Raw genomic sequence first — 22,525 nt, forward strand, 5'->3', positions numbered from 1 at the left:
ATGGTCATCATTAGACGCTTAATTCCAGATTTTTATTGAACTCAAATACCACCATCTCCTGTGGTGGGATTTAAACCCAGAATATTACCTGGGTCTCTGGGATAACAGCCCAACAATAATATCACTGACGTCATCATCTCCCCTGACGCACACTAAAGGAATTTGGAAACATAATCAAATACTGAACAGCTCAGAGCTGGCCCAAGTAAATAGAGTCATAGAGTAATACAGCATGGAAACAGGCCCTTCGGCCCAAACTGGTCCATGCTGACCCTGGTGCCCACTCAGCTAGTTCCAATTGCCTGCATTTGGTCTATATCCCTCTGAACCTTTTCAATCCATGTAGCTATCTGAATGTTTTATAAATGCTGCTATTGTATCTGCCTCAACCATTTTCCCAGGCAGCCCATTCCATGTATCTGTGTGAAGAAATTGCCCCTCAGGTCCTTCCTAAATCTTTCTCCACTCACCTTAAACTTATCCCCTCTCATTTTCAATTCCCTATCCCTGAGAAATCGACTATATGCATTCATCCTATCCATGCCCCTCATGATTTTATACACCTCAACAAGGTCAGCCCTCATTCTCCTACATTCCAAGGATTAAAGTCTTATCCTGGACATGAATAGCCAGGCCATGAAAGATCTTCCAAGGGTAGAAAAAAATGTCTGCTCCTTTCAGCATCATGTCATCAATCTGATGTGAGTCACATTTTCCCAGCAATTAGAAAAAGTTATATTCTTACTGTGGATTCTTTCAGGTAATATTCTTACAGGCCACCTCAATCTTTAGGAGGGTTTGTAAAAAATTACTTCCCCACCCTCCATTGATGGGAGTGGTCTCTGGGATCCCTTGATGATCCCAAATGTAAATGGTGGATCTGCTACTTGCACCACTGCAGCTTCGTTAAAAAGCATTTTTTTGGCTAGTAAGATTGAAAAGGCTTTTCATGTCACTTATGGCTAAGTGACAGAAGGAGGAACTAGTTTATATTCGAGAGCTATTTCGATGAGCACCTGAAATGCTACAGCATACAAAACAACAGGTCAGGTGCTCAGAAATGTGAGTAGGACAGATTGATGTTTGATGCCCAACAAGGATACAATGGGCCGAATGGCCTTTTTCCTTGCTGTACCAACTCTATTAGTCTGTGTACTAAAAGTACATCTTCCTTAACTCCTAAGAACTAGGAGCAGGATTAGGCCACTCAGCCCTTGAGCCTGCCCTGCCAATTAATACAATCATGGCTGATCTCATCTCGGCCTCAACCCCACTTTCCTGCCTACTCTCCATAATACTTAAACCCATTACTAATCAAAAATTTGTCTCTCTCCTCCCCAGCTTTACTCAGTGTCCCAACATTCTGGGATAGTGCTTTCCACAGATTCGTATGGAATGAGCTGCCAGAGGAAGTGGTGATGACTGGTATAATTACTACATTTAAAAGGCATCTGGATGGGTACATAAATAGGAAGGGCTTAGACAGATATGGGAAATACTGGCAAATGGAACTAGATGAATTTAGGATATCTGGTCAGCATGGACGAGTTGGATCGAAGGGTCACTTTCCGTGACTCTGTGGTCCCTCGAGAGAAGCAATTTCTCCTCATCTTGGTTTCAAATCCTAAAATGATAACATCTTAATCTAGACCATCTGACACGAGGAAACATCCCTTCCTGATGAAGGGCTTTTGCCCAAAACATTGATTTTCCTGCTCCTTGGTTGCTGCCTGACCTGCTGTGCTTTTCCAGCACTACACTCTTGACGCTAATCTCCAGCATCTGCAGTACTCACTTTCGCCTAACATCCTTTCTATGTCTACTTTGACAACTCCCTTTAGCATCATGTATATCTGAATTAAATCTCCTCTCATTCTTCAAAATCCAGAGAGTTTCTAAACATATTGTTCTAAACAGCCTAGACTGCTCAATCTCTCTTCATAAGAGAGACTCCTCATCTCTGGAATCAATCTCATGAAGCTCTACTGAAATGGCTCAGATACACTGAATTGCTTCTCATTCCTATAATAGCATCTCTGCCTGATGTAATGGTTGGGGCAAAGACCCTTATTGCACTTGGAAAGAACATGGATGTGCACTTAAATTGCCGTAACCCACAGAGCAATGAAACAGTTGTTGAGGTGGTATTAGATAGTACTTCCTGTTTATCTTTGAGGAAGTCTTCCACTTGGTTCTCAGACCAAACGATATCATGGGAACAAGTGGAAATAAGGGAAATACTTCCTGAGTCACGGCAAACTGTGAGAACAGTTTACAGTGATTCACTTTCTGTCTTCTCTACTCATCTCTTTGTTAACAGAGGCAGTGGAATTTGTAACTGGGAGACCGTAAAGTGTATGAGTAATGCCATAAACACCATGACACTGCTAAGACAGCCAGACATGGTCAGAAACAGTCAGTCAGTGGGGTTTGGAAATTCTAAGAAGTGAGCCCAGAAATTCGAGCAAACACCTTTTGTTTCAAAGCAAAATACTGCCAAACCTGGAAAACTGAAAGAGAGAGAATGCTGGAGAAACTAAAAGGTGGGGTCATACCAGACTCAAACTTTAACTCCGTTTCTCTTTTCACAGGCACTGCCAGATCTGCTGAGGTTTTCCAGCCTTTTGTTTCCGTAGCCACTGCCGTGCCTGGATGTACAATGTTAAACCATCCACATGGTGTGGGCTGGTTTACACATTCCCCTGTGGTAGTCTCCCTATCTCTGAGCCAGAAGGCCTGGGTTCAAGTTCCACCTGCTCCAGAGATGTGTCACAACTCATCTGGACAGGTTGACTAAAAATGTCTACAAATGCCCTTTAAAGATATCCTTTTCATTTATATTGTGCGGGGGCTGCAATATTATGTCACGGACACTGTTGGTCAAGTCTCACTGTTCCAGTTGTAATCCATTGATCTATAAGCAGCTTTAGAGTTTCCACTTCTGCTCCAGCTCCTGTGAAGTTTGCTATTTTGTGGAAAGGGTGATTTCTGCAACAGTGCAGTAATGTGAGTTGCAGGATATTTCTAACTTCCCCACTTCTCCTTCATTTTAATATCAAATGACAGGGTATTTGAGGAATGTCACCTAAATAGTTAAAGACTTGTCAACAGGAGATGTTTTAGATTGTTATAGCAAGTCAGTTGCCCGTCCAGAACTTGAAATAAAGAAAGTCCCTGTCAAAGACTTTCATCTTGCATTCAATCAGGGCAAGGGCAAGAATATCAAATTTCAAAGAGAACAACAATTTATACTGCATAAGTAAAGAGTTTTGATTGGTCAAGGCATTACAACCAGAGTTAAATTGCCTGTTTTGAATTTAAACAAAGGCATGTGCATTGACCAGTTCCTGGTACATTCTCCATGACAACACCTCTACCAATCAGGGTCCACATTCCAACCAACAACACCCCTTTTCTCATGCAATATAAATTGTTGTTTCCTTTGAACTTTGGTATTCTTGCATCTGTCCTGATATATGCAGGAGGGAATGCTTCAAGAGCATGCCTGTCTTTTCAGATCCATAAAACAATCCTTTCTAGTCAAATGCTTGTTGCATCAATACGTTATTAACAGGGCTCTCTTTTAAACAGGGCATTGACAGTCGGTCTCCAACAGAAGATAAAGATCCAGGAGGGTCCTTGGCCAAAGAAAATGCTGTTAATGCTATAAACCACAAACGATAGCTCTTCATGTTTTTCAGACTGGAATGGTAATATTAGAACATCAGAGATGTTTAGAGTTGATGGAGTATAAATATCAGGAGCAGCTTCTGATAGGTGGAGACTGAAAACCACAAGAGTACACACTAGTGAACATTTTTTTAAACAGCTATTAGCCCTTTATGCTACAGACTGTATTAAGTCTTCTACTTACAGATAATCTATAACCAGTGTTGAGTGGCTATCTTGTGTTACTCATTAGTAAAATAGCGTTCTGTTACACAACAAAGAATTTTGTGCTTGAAATTGTATTTTTATTTAATGTTTCATTCAGGCATCACTGGCTGGGCTAGTATTTTTTGCTCATCCCCAACGCCCTTGAGAAGGAGGTACATGAGTTGCCTTCTTGAACACTGCAGTCTACACGGCTGGGTTTATCCACAGTGCTCCGGGAGTTTTGACCCAGCAACAGCAAAGGCACAGCGGTAGAGTTCCACGGTGGTACGGTGTGTGGTGATGGTGTTCCCATACATCTACTGCCTTTGTCCTTCGAGGAGTCTTGGGTTTGGAATTACTGCAGTGTATCTTGTAAAGAGTACAAGTGGCAGCCGCTGTGCATCAGTTGGGGAGGGGGTGAATGTTGAAGGTGAGGGATGGTGTGTCAAAAAAAAAGGCTGCTTTATCCTGGATAAGATCAAACTTGAGTGTTATCCAGTCATACAGTCACAGGAATGTATAGCACAGAAACAGACCCTTCAGTCCAACTTACCCATGCTGACCAGATATTCCAACCTAATCTAGTCCCATTTGTCAACATTTGGCCCATATCCCTCTGAACTCTTCCTTTTCTTGGACTCATCCAGATGCCTTTTAAATGGTGCAATTGTACCAGCCTCCACCACTTCCTTTGGCAGCTCATTCTATACACGCACCACCTTGTGTGTGAAAAAGCTGCTCCTTAGAACCCTTTTAAATCTTTCCCCTCTCACTCTAAACCTATGACCTCGAGTTTTGGACTCCCCACCCGAGGAAAAAGACCATAATCTATTTACCCTATCTATACCCTTCATGATTCTATAAACCTCTATGAGGTCACCCTTCAGCCTCCAATACTCCAGGGAAAGTAGCCCCAGCCTATTCGGCCTTTCCCTATAGCTCAAACCCTCCAAACCTGGCAACATCCTTGTAAACCTTTTCCGAACCCTTTCAAGTTTCACGACATCCTGGATATGGAACTTGGGGCGATAAATAGCAACATCTTGAAAAATGTCCATATTAAAGAGGAGGAGGTGCTAGATATCTTGAAATGCACAAAGATGGATAAATTCCTAGAATCTGATCAGGTGTACCCTCGAACTCTGTGGGAAGCTAGCAAAGTGATTGCTGGGCCCCTTGCTGAGATATTTGTATCATCAATAGCCACAGGTGAGGTGCCAGAAGACTGGAGGTTGGCTAACATGGTGCCACTGTTTAAGAAAGGTGGTAAGGAAAAGCCAGGGAACTATAGACTGGTGAGTCTGACATTGGTGGTGGGCAAGTTGTTGGAGGGAATCTGGAGGGACAGGGTGTACATGTACTTGGAAAGGCAAGGACTGATTAGGGATAGTCAACATGGCTTTGTGTGTGGGAAACCATGTCTCCCAAACTTTTGACTGAGTTTTTTGAGGAAGTAACGAAGAGGATTGATGAGGGCAGAGCGGTGGACTGATCTATATGGACTTCAGTAAGGACAGTGTTGGTGGAACTGCACCCATCCAAGCAAGAGGGCAGTATTCCATCACACTCCTGACTTGTGTCTTGTAGATGGTGGACAGGCTTTGGAGATTCAGGAGGTGAGTTACTCGCTGCAGCATTCCCAGCCTTTAACATGGTGGTTGACAAAAGAGTGAGCCTGAGGTGAACCAGGGTTCAATTAATGTTCGCTGATTATTAAGTGAAGCTTTGGAGCTCATAAAGCAAGGTGTTTGATTATTTATTAAGCTCAATTACAATGGTAAATCCTACTGCATTGATCCTTGGACTAGTAAATTCATTAAAGTTTGAGAAAAGGGAAAATAACTATCACACAATAGGATCTTTGAGACTGATCTTACATCCCAAAGCCAAACTGTGTAGCTTCTATTTCCATTTGTAAGTAACTGTTTATTTGGAACTTCATTTCTTTGCTTGCTGCACATGTTAGGTTGGTGTTCTTTCAGAACGTTAAAGGTGCCTCCTGGAAAAATCACAGCAAGATCCTACAAACAGCAATACGATAATTACCAACCACAGCTGAGAAGAAAGACTGAAATCCTTCCTGCCTGTCCGTTTCGGTCCCTCCAGATTAAGTTTCTCCATTCTGTATAAACACACAGCAGGCCACACACTAAGATCTCAGCTGTAATCATGAACTTCCCAGTCATTGCTGGATACTGTGACCAGACTCAAACTCTATGGGGATTGCCGTTAAACTTCTTTTATCTTCAGTAGGGGTGCGAGTGCCTGCAACTGATCCTAATCAGTTCAACTTAATGCGCGGAGGAGGAAGGTGGTTGCAATTTAAATGATCAGGGAAGCTGTGTGAAGCCTCGGAATGCAAAGAAGCCATGATTAAGACTACAGACCGTTCCATTCTGCTGCTACCAAGAATTCCTCACAAGCCGCTTCTCCTCTATCTTTAGGGAAATCTATTCACAATATCTTGTACTGTCTTCAAGGTCAGCTAAGGAAACAAATAGCTAAGTTATTCTGTGCCTCAACATCCATACTTGACAAAGTAATCTCCTTCAGGAGCTCCCATTATTCCAGTGTGACTCAATTTATAATTGCCTCCAAGTCATTAGCATGATTTTAATCATTTAGGAGAATCTATTTGCTCTCTAAGAATGGAAAGCATCAAGATCTGACACAGATATCTTTCAGCTATGCAAAAATAGCCCAAATGAAGGCTGTTAGAAGGAACAACAATTCAGATTGCATCTTATTTATCTTTGAAATCAATGTGAAAACAATTTAAGGTGTTAACGAAACAATTAGCTATGCAATGTGATAGAACTCCACTTGATATACTTATGCACGGTGACATTGGGGCTGAGAGAGAGAGGGGTCGATAATTTTCAAGTAATTTCAATCAAATTATTTGTTGACGTGCAATTTACTTTGCACCGCTCCTTTGTTGGTGTTCACAGATGTCCTTTTATTGAAAATAAACAGAGTGAGCACCTGAAAGATATTTGTTATGAATTCTTGGGGTGTGGGTGGCACCGGTAAGTGTGGAATGCAGTGTATACCACCTTCATTTGTGGCACCGGGTTGTTGGTGGTGATCTGCCATCTTAAATGGCTTGACACAACTGAGTGGATTGCTAGGTCACAACAATGTGCAGGTAAAAGGTCATCCATATTGGTATGGATGAAGGGATGAGTAATGAAGGAATCAGTTAGATGTTTGTGACAATCCAGTCCTTTCATGCTAATTGCTTTCAGTTTTTTTTATAGTTAGCCTACTCCCATTTCGAATCTGGACATTCAACTAACATTCATAAACCACTACAGCATGCAAACGTGAGGTGATATTAATTTTAGCTCAGGCTAAAGGGGCCAAATGGCCTCCTGCTGTATCATTGTACAAATGCCAACCATTGCAGTGAAAATTGATGGCCTTTACAATATTTTGTAAAATTGCAGGGCAAGTGCTTGAGAGCAAACTTGTGAACATGACTTTGATCTTAATGTTCACAGCTAAGGAAGGGTGAGGTAATGGCCTAGTGGTATTATCACAGGACTGTTAGCCCTGACACCCAGGTAATGCTGTGGGTACTTGGGTTCAAATCCTGTAATGGCAAATGTTGGAGTTTGAATTTAATGAGAATCTGGAATTAAGAGTCTAATGATGACCATGAATCCATTGTCAAATGTTGGACAAAACCATCTAGTTCATTCATGCCCTTACCAGGTCTGGCCTACATGTGACTCCAGACCCACAGCAATGTGGTTGCCTCTTAACTACCCTCTGGGTAAAGTTAAAAATCACACAACACCAGGTTACAGTCCAACAGATTTATTTGAAAGTACAAGCTTTTGGAGCGCTGCTCCTTGGTCAGGTAGCCAGTGAGACAGGTACATAGGACACAGAATTTACAAGTAAATTGTACTTTCAAATAAACCTGTTGGAATGTAACCCAGTGTTGTGTGATTTTTAACTTTGTACACCCCAGTCCAACATCGGCTCCTCCACATCAGCATTCCATCCTCACTAACACTCAACACTGGAGCCTCCCAGGGTGTGTACTCAGCCCCCTAACGTATTCACTGTATACCCATGACTGCCAAATACCAGACTAATGCCATGTACCAGTTTGCTGATGACACCACTATAATCAGTCGAATCTCAGATGGCGTTGAAACAGACTACAGACAGGAGGTGGAAGACCTGGAAAAATGGTGCCCTGAGAACAACGAAGCTCTCAATGCTGGCAAAAACAAGGAATTCATTATTGACTCTTGGCAGGATGTTACTCATGCCCCCACCCCCCCCACCCCCGAACATTAACAGCACAGAGGCGGAACGAGTAGAGAGTGTCAAGCTCCTGGGAGCGGTCATCCACAACAAGCTTTCTTGGACTCTTCATGTGGACGCACTGGTTACAAAGGCCCAACAACATCTCTTCTTCCTCAGGCAGCTGAGAAAATTTGGCGTGATGGTGAATAACCTTGTCAACTTTTATATGTGCGCCATCGAGAGCATTCTGTCTGTCTGTATCACTGTGGTATGGCAACTGTATCATTCAAGATCAGAGACGATTACAGGGAGTGGTGAACTCAGTCCGGACAATCACAAAGGCCAACCTCCCATCAATAGAATCCATCTACCAGGCCCACTGTCAAGGAAAGGCCGCCAGCATTCTTAAAGATCCATCCCACCCTGGCAATGTTTTTCTACAACCCCCACCATCGGGGAGAAGGTACAGAAGCCTGAACACTCATCAGCTGGTTTCGAAACAGTTTCTACCCTACTGTTGTTAGAATACTGAATGGACTCACAAACTCTTAACATTTGCCTGTACCTGTGTTTTTGTTTTTGCCGCTGTTTACCTATTAGTTACTATCTATGCTACTTAACTCTGTGATCTGTCTGTATTGCTCGCAAGACAAAGCTTTTCACTGGGCCTCGGTGCACATGACAATAAATTCAATTCAATTCAAACCTCGAGGCAATTAGGAATGGGCCACAAATGCTGTCTAGCCAGAGACAACCTCATCCCATAAATGAATTTAAAGAAAGAATCAAATGCCCTCACTCAGCACTAGGTTTGCCACTTGCATTTTGGCTGAATTTTATTCATCATTAGCAAGTTTGGTTTGTGAATGCGGATCACAAGATAAAGGTTTACCCTGGACCTTCCATGTCATTTGTATCACAAAGCCTCGTCTACTCATGATTCAGGGGATGGTAGTGTTTTCTATACATGTATTGATGACCTAAAGTCCAAATGTCAAGTGGTTGCAGTGCAATGATTTTGAAGTTTTACTGGAGCTTGGACAGAGACATGGCAGCTCTGTAAGCCATCTGTTAGAAAAACACTGGGCTCTTATTTCCAAAGGTATAGAATTCATAGGCAGTGAAGTTATGTTATACTTGCTCAGTTTCCTGTTAGGGTCATGCTAAGGGTAGCACGCATTTTGCTGGTCTCCTCTTTATAAAAATGACTCTGAAACACTACAGTAGATTAAAAATAAGTTATAAGGACAGTATCAGAATTTAGAGACATTGAGGAAACATTGGACAAATCAGCGCGTTTCTCTTTCGAAAAGACGAGGAAGAAACGTTATTGTGATCTTTAAAATAATGAAGTGTTTAGATAGATGTGGAATGTTTGGACTTTTCATAAGTAATTTAATTGGATGTGGGTGCCACTGAGAAAGTATTTGCTGCCTATTCCTAAATGCGTTTGAATTGAGTGGCTTATTTGGACAGTATGGTTAGCACTGGTGCCTCACACAGCCAGAGATCCGGGTTCAATTCCCACCTTGTCTGAGTGGAGCTTGCAAAATCTCCCCGTGTCTGTTTGGGTTTTCTCTGGGTTATCCGGTTTCCTCGGGCAGTCCAACGATGTGCAGGTTAGGAAGATTAGCCATAGAAATGCAGTGATAACATAGGAGGATGGGTCTGGGTGAGATACTCTTCGGAGGGGCAGTGTAGACCCGATGGGTCACATGGCCTGCTTCCAGACCATAGGGATTCAATGATTCATTGCAGATGCCAATAGTTTGTCAACCATATTGCTGTCATTTTGGAGTCACAAGTAGGCAAGACTGGGTAAGGAGAGCAGATTTCCTGAAGAATTTTGATGACTAAGTTGATTCTAAGAACAACTGATCCTTAGCTGCTGCAGTGAACATTAATTCAGGCCTCCGAGTTACTAAGCCAGCAATGTTACCATGACAGTAATTTCTCCCCCACCAGTCAGAGTCCAAAAATGGGCACCATAAATGTGAGATAGTGACTAACTGATCCAAGGAAAAGCTGAGACGAAGTGGGTTTGAGTGGGAAGAGACCGGTGTGGAGTCATAGAGGCATACCACATGGAAAAGACCTTTCGGTCCAACCAGTCCATGCCAACCATAATCCCAAATTAACCTAATCCCAACTACCTGTTCTTGGCCTATATCCCTCCAAACCTTTCTTATTCATGAACTTATCCAGATGTCTTTTAAACATTGTAACTGTACTCACATACACCATTTCCTCTGGAATTCATTCCACACGCAACCCATTCTGTGAAAAACAATTGTCCCTCATGTCTTTTCTAAATCTTTCTTCTCTCACCTTAAAAACATGCTCCTTAGTCTTGAAATCTCTCACCCGAGGGAAAAGATACCTGTCATTCACCTTATCTATTCCCCTCATGATTTTATAAACTGCTGCACGGTCACCCCTCAATTTCCTACATTCCAGCCCCTCAAATCCCAGCCTATCCAGCCCCTCAAAACTTAAACCCTCCATTCCCAGCAACATCCTGGTAAATCTCTTCTGAACCTTCTCCAGCTCAATGATATCCTTCCTATAACAGGGTGACCAGAACTGGACACAGAACTGGCCTCAAAAATATCTTATACAACCTCAAGGGATGTCCTAACTCCTATACTCAAAGGTCTGAGCACTGAAGGCAACTCCCCAATGCCTGTACTCTATCTGAAAGATAAAAATGAGGATCATGATAGAACAGCTTCAACAATGCTCAAGAAACTTAACATCGTACAGGGCACAGCAACCTGTTCCTTCAATTTTGCCAGATCAAAATCCTGAAATTCTCTCTTGCTTGAGACCACAGTATTTAAATTGGCACAAAATAACCCGCAAAGATAGCACTAAATGTCTGATGGACAGTTCAATACACAAAAAACTTCAAGGTACCCTGAACACATTTTTTCTGTGGACTGTTGAGGTCCTAGCTAAATGGTTGCATCTTTGGGTTAGAGGCAGTATTGTTAAAAATGCTCGCTCTTGAGTCTATGACTTAAATAAACAAAGATTTTATTGAGGCACATGCGAGGGGAGCAGATTTCAGTCATTCAAATAACTTCTCATTCCTAGGTTGGAATGGCAAGAGACTGGGGAAGATATAAAACAAGTATTTTGAATCAGTGTTTACTGTGGAGAAGGACATTGAAGATATAGATGGTGACATCTTGAAAAATGTCCATATTTCAGAGGTGGTGCTGCTGGATGGCTTAAGATGCTTGGAGGTGAATAAAATCCATGGACTTGATCAAATGCACCCTAGAACTCTGTGGGAAACTTGGAAAGTGATTCCTGGGCACCTTGCTGATAATTTTTTTTATCATCAATAGCCACAGGTGAGGTGCCGGAGGACTGGAGGTTGGCTGATGTGGTGCCAATATTTAAGAAAGGTGGTAAGGAAAAGCCGGGGAACTATAGACCGGTAAACCTGACATCAGTGGTAGGCAAGTTATTGGAGGGGATCCTGATGGACAGGAATTACACATATTTCGAAAGGCAAGGACTGATTAGGGATAGTCAACATGGATTTGTGTGGGGGAAACCGTGTCTCAATAACTTAACTGAGTTCTTTAAAGAAGTAATGAAGAGGATTGATGAAGGCAGACCTATGGATGTAAACTAGAGAACTTCAGTAAGGCATTCGACAAGGTTCGTCATCGTAGACTGGTCAGCAAGGTTAGATCATGTGGAATAGAGGGAGAACGAGCCAATTGGATACAGAACTCCCTTTGAAGGTAAAAGACAGAGGGTGGTGGTGGAGGTTTGCTTTTCAGACTGGAGGCCTGTGACCAATGGAGTGCCACAAGGATCAGTGCTGGGTCCACTACTTTTTGTCATTTATATAAATGATCTGGATGTGAACATAGGAGATATAGTTAGTAAGTTTGCAGGTGACACCAAAATTGGAGGTGTAGTGGACAGCAAAGAAGGGCACCTCAGGGTACACCAGGATTTTGATCAGATGGACGAATGGGCCGAGGAATGGCAGATAGAGTTTAATTTAGATAAATGGGAGGTGCTGCATTTTGGAAAGGCAAATCAGGGCAGGACCTACACACTTCATAGTAAGGTCCTGATGAGTGTTGCTGAACAAAGAGACCTTGGAGTGCAGGTTCATAGTTCCTTGAAAGTGGAGTCTCAGGTCGATAGGACAGTGAAGAAGGCATTCAATATGCTTTCGTTTATTGGTCAGAGCATTGAGTATCAGAGTTGGGAGGTCATGTTGCAGCTGTACAGGATAATGGTTAGGTCACATTTGGAATATTGTGCAATTCTGGTCTCCTGCGATAAGAAGAATGTTGTGAAACTTGAAAGGGTTCAGAAAAGATTTACAAGAATGTTGCCAGGGTTGAAGGGTTTGAGCTATCGGGAGAAGCTGAACAGGCTGGGGCTGTTTTCCCTGGAGCATTGGAGGCTGAAGGGATGACCTTATTACAGAGGTTTATAAAATCATGAGGGGCATGGATAGGATAAATAGACACGGTCTTTTCCACAGGTTAGGGGAGTCCAGAATTAGAGGGCCTTGGTTTAGGGTGAGAGGGCAAAGATTTAAAAAGGACCTAAGGAGCAACCTTTTCACACAATGGTGGTGCGTGTATGGAATGAGTTGACAGAGAAAGTGGTGGAGGCTGATACAATTACAATATTTAAAAGGCATCTGGATGGGTATATGAATAGGAAGGGTTTGGAGGGATATGGGCCAAGTGATAGCAAATGGGACTAGATTAGGCTGGGATATTTGATCAGCATGGACGAGTTGGACCACAAGGTCTGATTCCGTGCTGTTTATCTTTGACTCTATAACTCTAAGCATGCTAAACAGCACAGACTAGTTGTGGTGAATGTGCAACGTAACTCTGTGTCATTGTAGCTCTTTTTATTCATGAAATAATATTTTTGAGTATCTACAAAGAGTTCTCAATCTGTTCCGCACAGTCTTGGCGGAAAAGAAACACAAACAACAAATTGGCATTTGACATCCCAGGGCTACTGTGCAAGAACAATGGCATTTTTAACTCATGCAGGAAACATATCTACATACATTTTGAGGCAGCAGGGAGGGGCGTGTCGGAGAACTGAATGGACCCTTGAAATATTGGTAGAAAGATCTCAGATGCCACAAGCTTTGGTGTTTAAAGCAACCTTCAATTGTTGTAGCTGACCAGGGAATACTCTCACCAAGGCCTGGATTTTAAGGCTTCAAAGCCACTTAAAAGCACAAATGACACTAAATCGCGTATTTGAAATTGGTATTTTGTTTTATTTAAAACCTTATTTTAAAGGGTATAAATTTCAGTCAGTGAGGAAAATTTGGACATAATTTTGTAGTGATTGGTTTACCTGATTTATAATCCATTGGCCTAGTGGTATTATTGCTGGACTGTTAACCCAGAGACCCAGATAATGGGCTGGGGGCATGGGTTCGAAACCCACATTGGCATATGGTGGAATGTGAATTCAATAAATATCTGGAATTAAGAGAATAATGATGACATTGCTGATTGTTGGAAAAACCCATCTGGTTCATTAATGTCCTTCAGAGAGACAAAACTGACATTCTTATCCGGTCAGACCTACATGTGACTCCAGACCCACAGCAATGTGGTTGACTCATAACTGCCCCTGGGCAATTACGGATGGGTAATAAATGCTACCTGGCCAGCAACACCCACATCCCGTGATTGAATAAAGAAAAAAAAATTGCTAGTTCTGTTGATTTATTTGTTTGATATGTTCTTAGTCAGGAGAAAGTGACAACTGCAGATGCTGGAGAGTCAGTCAAGCGTGTGGTGCTGGTAAAACACAGCAGGTCAGGAGAAGGAGAAGGAGAGTCGACATTTCAAACCTAAGCCCTTCATCATGAAACTTGAAAGGGTTCAGAAAAGATTTGCAAGGATGTTGCCAGGGTTGGAGGATTTGAGCTATAGGGAGAGGCTGAACAGGCTGGGGCTGTTTTCCCTGGAGCATCAGAGGGTGAGGGGTGACCTTATAGAGGTTTACAAAATTATGAGGGGCTTGGATAAGTCTTTTCTCTGGGGTCGGGGAGTCCAGAACTAGGGGGCACAGGTTTAGGGTGAGAGGGGAAAGATATAAAAGAGACCTAAGGGACAACTTTTTCACACAGAGGGTGGGATGTGGATGGAATGAGCTGCCTGAGGAAGTGGTGGAGGCTGGTACAATTGGAACATTTAAGAGGCATTTGGATGGGTGTATGAATAGGAAGGGTTTGGAGGGATATGGGCCAGGTGCTGGCAAGTGGGACTAAATTGGTTTGGGATATCTGGTCAGCATGGACTGATTGGACTGAAGGGTCTGTTTCCATGCTGTACATCTCTATGACTCTATGAGGGGCTTATGCCTGAAACACCAACTTTCCATGTCTTTAGTCAGTCCTATTTAGATTAATTATGCACTTTTGATTCCTCTATCCACAACCTCCGCCTTTGATGTGCTGCTGTACTTTGACCTTGTGTGAGAGAGAATGGTGACAGGAAGTGACTTGAATTTACAGCTAGTGTTGTTGTGCAAGGGAGTTTTAGATTCGAAGGGAACAGACTGGATCTGTCAGTGTCAGGAAACTGAATTAATATGCAGAGTTGAAATGACAGAATTGAGAAAGCATTGTTAGTATTTCATTTCTGCTGATGGTTAATTCTCTTGAGCCTGTGTAACATATCCACCTGAGATTTCCAATGAAGGTTTTGTTATTGTTCACTCATGGATGAGGGAGTCACTGGCTGGGCCAGCAATTGTTGCCCATTGCCAATTGCCGAGAGGTAGTTAAGTGTCAGCCATATTGCTGTGGGTCTGGACTCACATGTAGGACAGACCAGGGAAGGATGGCAGTTTCCTTCTCTAAAGGACACTAGTGAACCAGATGGGTTTTTTTTCTGACAATCGACAATGGATTTGTGGTCATCATCAGATACTTAATTCCAGATTTTTACTGAATTCAAATTCCACCACCTACCGTGACAGGATTTGAATCCGGGTCCCAAGAACATTACCTGGGTGTCTAAATTAACAGTTAATACTATTGCTATGCTATAGCCTTCCCTTATTTTAGCTGCCTATTTTGAAGAAAAATGTATTTTGAAAAAAGATAGTGGAAAAAACAACCTAAAATACAATGCAGTAAAATTTCACAGAAAGCTTTAGTCAAGCAGTGAGTGGTTCGGATCTGGTTGGCAGCGCCTGAGTTGGAGGTGACGGCAGATTCACTTGAATCCTTCTGTAGGAAAATGGGAATTATTTGAAAAGGAAAATGTGGAGCAGTGACAGGAGATGTAACCACATGACAATACATTCAAAGTCCTCGCATTACATCAGATTTTATTATCTTTCTTAATTAGATCCATATCTCAGTTTTTAAAACTCTTTATCCTTGCTTTGGGAGATAAGTGTTCCTCTATTTATAGGAACAGGAGGAGAGCATTCATGAGCACTCTGCCCTTCAAGTACATCAAGATTGATCTGTATCCTAACTCTATCCATCCATTCTTTGGTCTCATGTGCTTTTAAGTATCTTTTAAAACTGATATCCCCTCCCTGCTTGCTTTTGGTTGGGAACTGCTAGTCTTTGAAGCAGGGATTGTCTTATCAATGACAGTGAAATTACAGTGAAATGTAAATTCTGGAAAGTGACATGACATGGTGTCGGTATGACACCAACCTGTCTCTTGCATCCATTACCCTCTGTACTCACTGACCTATACTTGGTTTCCCTCCTATAACACGTGAATTTCTTAATTTAGTTTTTAAATCCCACCATGGTCATACCCCGTCCTATTTCTGTAACCTCTGCCAGCTCTACAGAACTCCACAGTCCCTAGATTTCACCGGTTTTGGGCTCTTGGGTATTTTGGACTTTAAATTAGACATATTTGGTGTCCATTTCTTCAGTCACCTGGGCTTTAGAATCCTTTTTGCTGCCTTCTCTCTTCTAAAACTTCCATTTAAGGTGCTCTCTGGAGGGTTTTTATTCCATCACAAGTTTTGTCTGGTTACATCTCTCTGAGACACTTTATGAAAGTTGCTAGGTCAATGCGCATATTTTTACCGTGAAGCAGGATGACTCAATCCCAGAAGGGCTAGCTAATAACTTACATATTCATAAAGCCACAACTAATAATGTTCAACGGCACTTACTGGAATAATAAAATTTCAACCCCCTCGTGCAGCGTAATCAGCAGTTTCTTTTACAGCTCCTGTTTCATGCCTCTTAATTGCTTTTATTGAGCTGCAATATTAGTTTCTGCAGAACAAACAGCAACTGCGTCCTGAATCCAGGGAATTGCTTCGCTGCTGTTGGAGTTGTGATGTTTGTTGTTCTGCTCATACAGCAGGTTGTCTGAGTTGCTGCTGGATCATGGTTTAATAGGGAATTGGAATCCCTTGTGAAAGGGAAGAGGGCGGCCTATGTAAGGATGAGGCGTGAAGGTTCAGTTGGGGCGATTGAGAGTTATAAGGTAGCCAGGAAGGATCTGAAGAGAGCGCTAAGAGCAGCGAGAAGGGGACATGAAAAGTCCTTAGTTGGTAGGATTAGAGAAAACCCAAAGGCTTTCTATTGGTATGTCAGGAATAAAAGGATGACTAGGGTAGGTATCGGTCCAGTCAAGGATAGTAGTGGGAAGTTGTGTGTGGAGGCGGAGGAGATTGGTGAGACACTAAATCAATACTTTTCGTCAGTATTCACTCAGGAACGGGACTCTGTTGCTGGTGTGAATATTGAGTCACAAGTGATTAGAATGGATGGCCTTGAAGTATGTAGGGAGGTGGTTTTGGGAGTACTGGAAAGGATGAAAATAGATAAGTCTCCTGGGCCTGATGGCATTTACCCTAGGATCCTCTGGGAAGCTAGAGAGGAGATAGCAGAGCCATTGGCCTTGATTTTTATGTCGTCATTGTCAACGGGAATAGTACCAGAAGACTGGAGGATAGCAAACGTGGTCCCCTTGTTCAAGAAGGGGAGGAGGGACAGCCCGAGTAACTATAGGCCAGTGAGTCTCACTTCTGTTGTGGGCAAAGTCTTAGAGAGAATTGTAAGGGATAAGATTTATGAACATCTGGATAGGAATAATGTGATCAAGGATAGTCAGCATGGTTTTGTGAAGGGCAGGTCGTGCCTCACAAATCTTATTGAGTTCTTTGAGAAGGTGACTAAGGAGGTGGATGAGGGTAAAGCAGTAGATGTGGTGTATATGGATTTTAGCAAGGCGTTCGATAAGGTACCCTATGGTAGGCTAATGCAAAAACTATGGAGGTATGGCATTGAGGGTGCATTAGAGGTTTGGATTAGGAATTGGCTGGCTGGAAGGAGACAGAGGGTAGTAGTTGATGGACTAGGTTCAACTTGGAGTGCAGTTACTAGCGGTGTACCACAGGGATCTGTTTTGGGACCGTTGCTGTTTGTCATCTTTATAAATGATCTAGAGGAGGGGCTTGAAAGCTGGGTGAGCAAGTTTGCGGATGACACAAAGGTCGGTGGAGTTGTGGACAGTGAAGAAGGATGTGGCAGGTTACAGCGGGATATAGATAGGTTGCAGAGCTGGGCAGAAAGGTGGCAGATGGAATTCAATGTAGCTAAGTGTGAAGTCATTCACTTTGGTAGGAGTAACAAGAAGATGGATTACTGGGCTAATGGTAGGCTACTTGGTAGTATGGATGAGCAGAGGGATCTTGGTGTCCATGTACACAGATCTCTGAAAGTTGCCACCCAGGTAAATAGTGCTGTGAGGAAGGCATATGGTGTACTGGGCTTTATTGGTAGAGGAATTGAGTTCTGGAGTCCTGAGGTCATGTTGCAGTTGTATAAGACTCTGGTGCGGCCTCATCTGGAGTATTGTGTGCAGTTTTGGTCGCCATACTATAGGAAGGATGTGGAGACATTGGAACGAGTGCAGAGGAGGTTTACCAGGATGTTGCCTGGTATGGTAGGAAGATCGTATGAGGAAAGGCTGAGGCACTTGGGCCTGTTCTTATTGGAGAAAAGAAGGTTTAGGGGAGATTTGATAGAGGTGTATAAGATGATTAGGGGTTTAGATAGGGTAGACACTGAGAACCTTTTACCGCTAATGGAATCAGCTGTTACTAGGGGACACAGCTTTAAATTAAGGGGTGGTAGGTATAGGACAGATGTTAGGGGTAGATTCTTTACGCAGCGGGTTGAGAGTTCATGGAATGCCCTGCCAGTATTAGTGGTGAACTCTCCCTCTTTATGGTCATTTAAGCAGGCATTGGATAGGCATATGGAAGTTATTGGGCTAGTGTAGGTTAGGTAGGATTTGGTCGGCGCAATATCGAGGGCCGAAGGGCCTGTACTGCGCTGTAATTTTCTATGTTCTATGTTCTATGCTACCCATAATGTGGGGAGCTCACCAGTCATGTTACTCTCACTGGAACTAGAAATCGGGGGTCACAGTTTTGAATATATTCGGGGTCACAGTTTAGAACCCCACCATGGTGGGAATTCAATAAAAATCTGGAATTAGAAGATTGTTGCTAACTTGTTGGTCTTCCAGAGGTGGAAGACTGTGTGTTACAGACTGGCATATTCTAAGCTCCAGGCCTACGTGCTGAGAGACGCAATACAGCCTGGGACAGCTTACACCAAGGCACAGTGGGGAAAGACCACTGACTGAGGTCTTCCTGCTGAAGATAAATGTGGGTCCATTCAGATATTGCCCCCCCCCCACCTCGTGCCTCAAATACATGTAAATATAATTTGTACAAGTAAGAGATGCTTTTGATTTGTTTGGATAGAAACACCAATGTTTGTTTCCTTGATATGCTACTGTACAGAACCAAACTGTGACTTGGATACTTTTTATGAATAAAGTATATTTTGAAACAAAAAATGTCATTGAAACTCATTTGGTTCACTAATTTCCCCAGAGAGGGAAATCTGCTGTCCTTACTTGGATCTGGCCTACATGTGACTCCAGACACACAGCGTTGTGGTTGACACTGAAATAACCTAGAAGGCCAATCGGCTCAATGGCGATACAAGGATGGGCAACACACTCATGTCTTGCCTGTGATGCCCATGCCACTTGTAAACATAAAGAAAACTAACGTCCCTCACAGCCTGAGAATAGAAATGATGCTATTGCAGTCAGTATCATTGGTCGTCAGAGAACGATACAGCACTGAAGGGGGTCATGTGACCCAAAGCTATACAGAATGTTGAACCCACTCTCTCAGAGTCATACAGCATGGAAACAGACCCTTCGGTCCAACCAGTCCATGCTGACCATAGTCCCAAACTAAACTAGTCCCATTGGCCTTTCTCACAACCCCGTAAAGTTGTCATTTCCAATCCTCTTTTGGAACCAGTGACTAAACCTTCTTCCACACCTACTCCCAGGCTCATCATATCTTGCTGAGCTTTGAAAAGAAAAATCCTCATCTCTCACTGGCCCTCCTCTGGATTTTCTTGCTAATTACTTTAAACACATCAGAATCAAGTGGTCACAGGTTCAAATCCCAGTTCAGGACTTGGGCAAAAACATCCAGGCATCGGGACTGCACCATTGAAGGTGCTGCCTTTCAGGCAAGATGTTAAAACTGTCGCTCAGTCTGCCCTGTCAAGTGGATGGAAAATATCCCACAACACTATTTTCTTAAAAAAAACAAGGCTATTCTTCTGGGTCCTGACCAATATTTGCTTTTGAATCACATGACTGAAAAAGGCAAAAGATTTGGTCCTTCACACAGAGTTAATATACCTGAGTCTATTATGGCTCTTCTTCAGAACTCTTCAGCCAGAAGTGCTGAGTGGATGATCCATCTTGCCTTCTTCCAGTGCTCCCCGGCATCACGAATGCCAGCCTTCAGTCAATTTGATTCACTCCACGTGACATTAAGAAATAACTGAAGGCACTGGATACTGCAAAGGTTATGGGCAATGACAACATTCTGGCAATACCATTGAATAGCTGTGCTCCAGAACTGGGAATGCTGTAGCCAAGCTACTCCGCTGTCAACACTGGCATTGATCTGAAAGAATGGAACATTATCCAGGTATGTCCTGACCGCAAAAATAGGATAAATCCAAAATGATAAATTAGGATTCCATCAGCAAAGGGAATTGCCTATGGGGCTTATGTGCACAAACTGTCTTCTGTGCTCCATTAAGACAGTAACCATACTTCAAATTAGTTGTGAAACACCCTGGGTCCCCCATAGTCCTGAAAGACATTATAAAAATGTAACCTCATTTCTTTCTCATTGCAGTTTTCAGTTCGTCTTTTGCGTTGGAATTTCCACATCAAAAAGTATGCTTTAATGCATTATCCTTGGAACAACTGACGATATTCCATGCATTTTCCAGTTTGCCAAATACTTAAGGGTTGCACATTTGTTACACTTTTCCAAGTTTTTCTGTGATCCAAGTATTAAGAGAAAGCCAGATTATCTTAAAAGGCCAAAAGGTTCTCAATCTTACTCACTTCATTGTAACTTTATTCAATAATACTTCCTCAACATTGAGTTTACTTTTTTTGAAGTAACACTAGAGTTATTGACAGACCATGTCTGGATATTTCAGACTGCGGTACAAGAGTTGAGCCACTTGATGTCACTCTAGGAAGCTGCTGCTTTATAACTAACCTCTGTTAATTTCAAGTGCATTTCACAATTCTGATTTGTGCTCCCCTATACTTCTTAATCAGGTAAGGAAAATATAGTTGAATGTGCTTCAGACTTAGTAAAGCAACAAACATGTCCCTGCAATGACATCAAAACCACAAAAGGTGCACAGTGCCAGAGGATAAATCAGCTGTAGCTTCATTAAATGGTAACAGCATTTAAAGAAATTTCAAATCAGTATCAATTAACAAATGCAGGCACTGTTGTATTCAAGGCAACTGTGATAGCCAATTTGTTCACAGCAAGAGACCGAAAACAACAAAATTAGATCAGTGGTACATTCAGGACAGTGTTGATTGAGGAAGGTGTGCTGGCCAGGACATTTTGACACCTCCCCAAAACTTTATGAAGCCACTGTCATTCTCAAACACAAAGAATTGCTTTCATGTATATCATCAGACAGCACCAGTACTTCAGCAGTGCTCAGGTCCTATGAATGAAGCTTAAGTCTGTGAACTTACGTCATCTGAAGTGAAAACGTGATCACTTGAGCCAGGTCAACACAATAATTTCAGGTAAGCTCTGTGAGCCAGTAACAAATCTCAGGGTTAACTTTGTTGTGCTAAACTGTAAGCCTCCCTCCAGAAGGATTACTCGTTAATTTCATTGGAGTAGGCAGTTGGTGCTATTATCACCAAAAAACCTAGGAGCTGAAGTAGGCCATTCAGCCCATTGAATGCTCTGCTATTTAATGAGATCATAGCTGCTTTGGTGACCCACCAAGTCCCCTTTCCTAACTTTTCCCCATGACCCTCCATTCCCTTACTGATTAAAAATCTATTAATCTCAGCCTTGAATATACTTAATGACACAGTCCCTGCAACCCTCTATAGTAAAGAATTCCACAGTTACACTCCCTTTGAGAATGGGTGGCACGGTGGCACAGTAGCTAGCACTGCTGCCTCACAGCGCCAGAGACCCGAGTTCAATTCCCGTCTCAGGCAACTGTCTGTGTGGAGTTTGCACATTCTCCCCGTGTCTGTGTAGGTTTCCTCTGGGTGCTCCGGTTTCCTCCCACAGTCCAAAGATGTTCAGGTTAGGTGAAGTGGCCATGCTAAATTGCCCATAGTGTTAGGTGAAGAGGTAAATGGGTCTGGGTGGGTTGCCCTTCGGAGAGTCAGTGTGGACTTGTTGGGCTGAAGGGCCTGTTTTCACACTATAAGTAATCTAAATCTAAGTAATTTCCACCTCATTTCTGTCTTAACTGGTTAAGCCATCCCACTCAAACTATTGTCTTTTGGTCCTAGACTTTCCCACAAGGGAAGCAACCTTGTCACATCCCCTAGGAATCTGTCTCATTTGTCTAAACACCATTGAGTACAAGCCCTAACTACTCAATCTCTCCTTAGAGAAAAAAAATCCTGGTGTCAGCCTTGCAAACCTTTTCTGGACTGCTTCCAATGCCAGATTATCTTTCTTTTAGTAAGGAGGTCAAAGCTGTTCACAGTATTCCAGCTGTGGTCTAACTAGTGCCTTATATAGTTCTAGCAAGACTCCCCTATTTTTATAGTCAATTCCCTTTGAAATAAAGATCAACATTTCATTTGCCTTCTCTATTACCTGTGGAATCTGTATGTTGGCTTTTTGTGACTAATGCGCAAAGACTTTGAAATACATCTGTGCTGCAGCTTTCTGCCATCTGTCTTCATTTAAATAATATTCCACTTCTCTATGATGCTTGCAAAAATGCGTAACTTTCCACATTCCTACATTA

General features: G+C 42.6%; 1 protein-coding gene across 2 annotated transcripts in view; it reads right to left on the minus strand.

Annotated features, from left to right (window-relative positions):
- LOC132834916 (rho GTPase-activating protein 22-like) overlaps nucleotides 1–22,525 on the minus strand; it is a 411,982-nt gene that overhangs the window by 97,766 nt on the left and 291,691 nt on the right. The gene's annotated exons all lie outside the window — the stretch shown is intronic.

The sequence above is a fragment of the Hemiscyllium ocellatum genome, chromosome 43 (genome assembly GCF_020745735.1).
Source record: "Hemiscyllium ocellatum isolate sHemOce1 chromosome 43, sHemOce1.pat.X.cur, whole genome shotgun sequence".
Lineage (NCBI taxonomy): Eukaryota > Metazoa > Chordata > Chondrichthyes > Orectolobiformes > Hemiscylliidae > Hemiscyllium > Hemiscyllium ocellatum.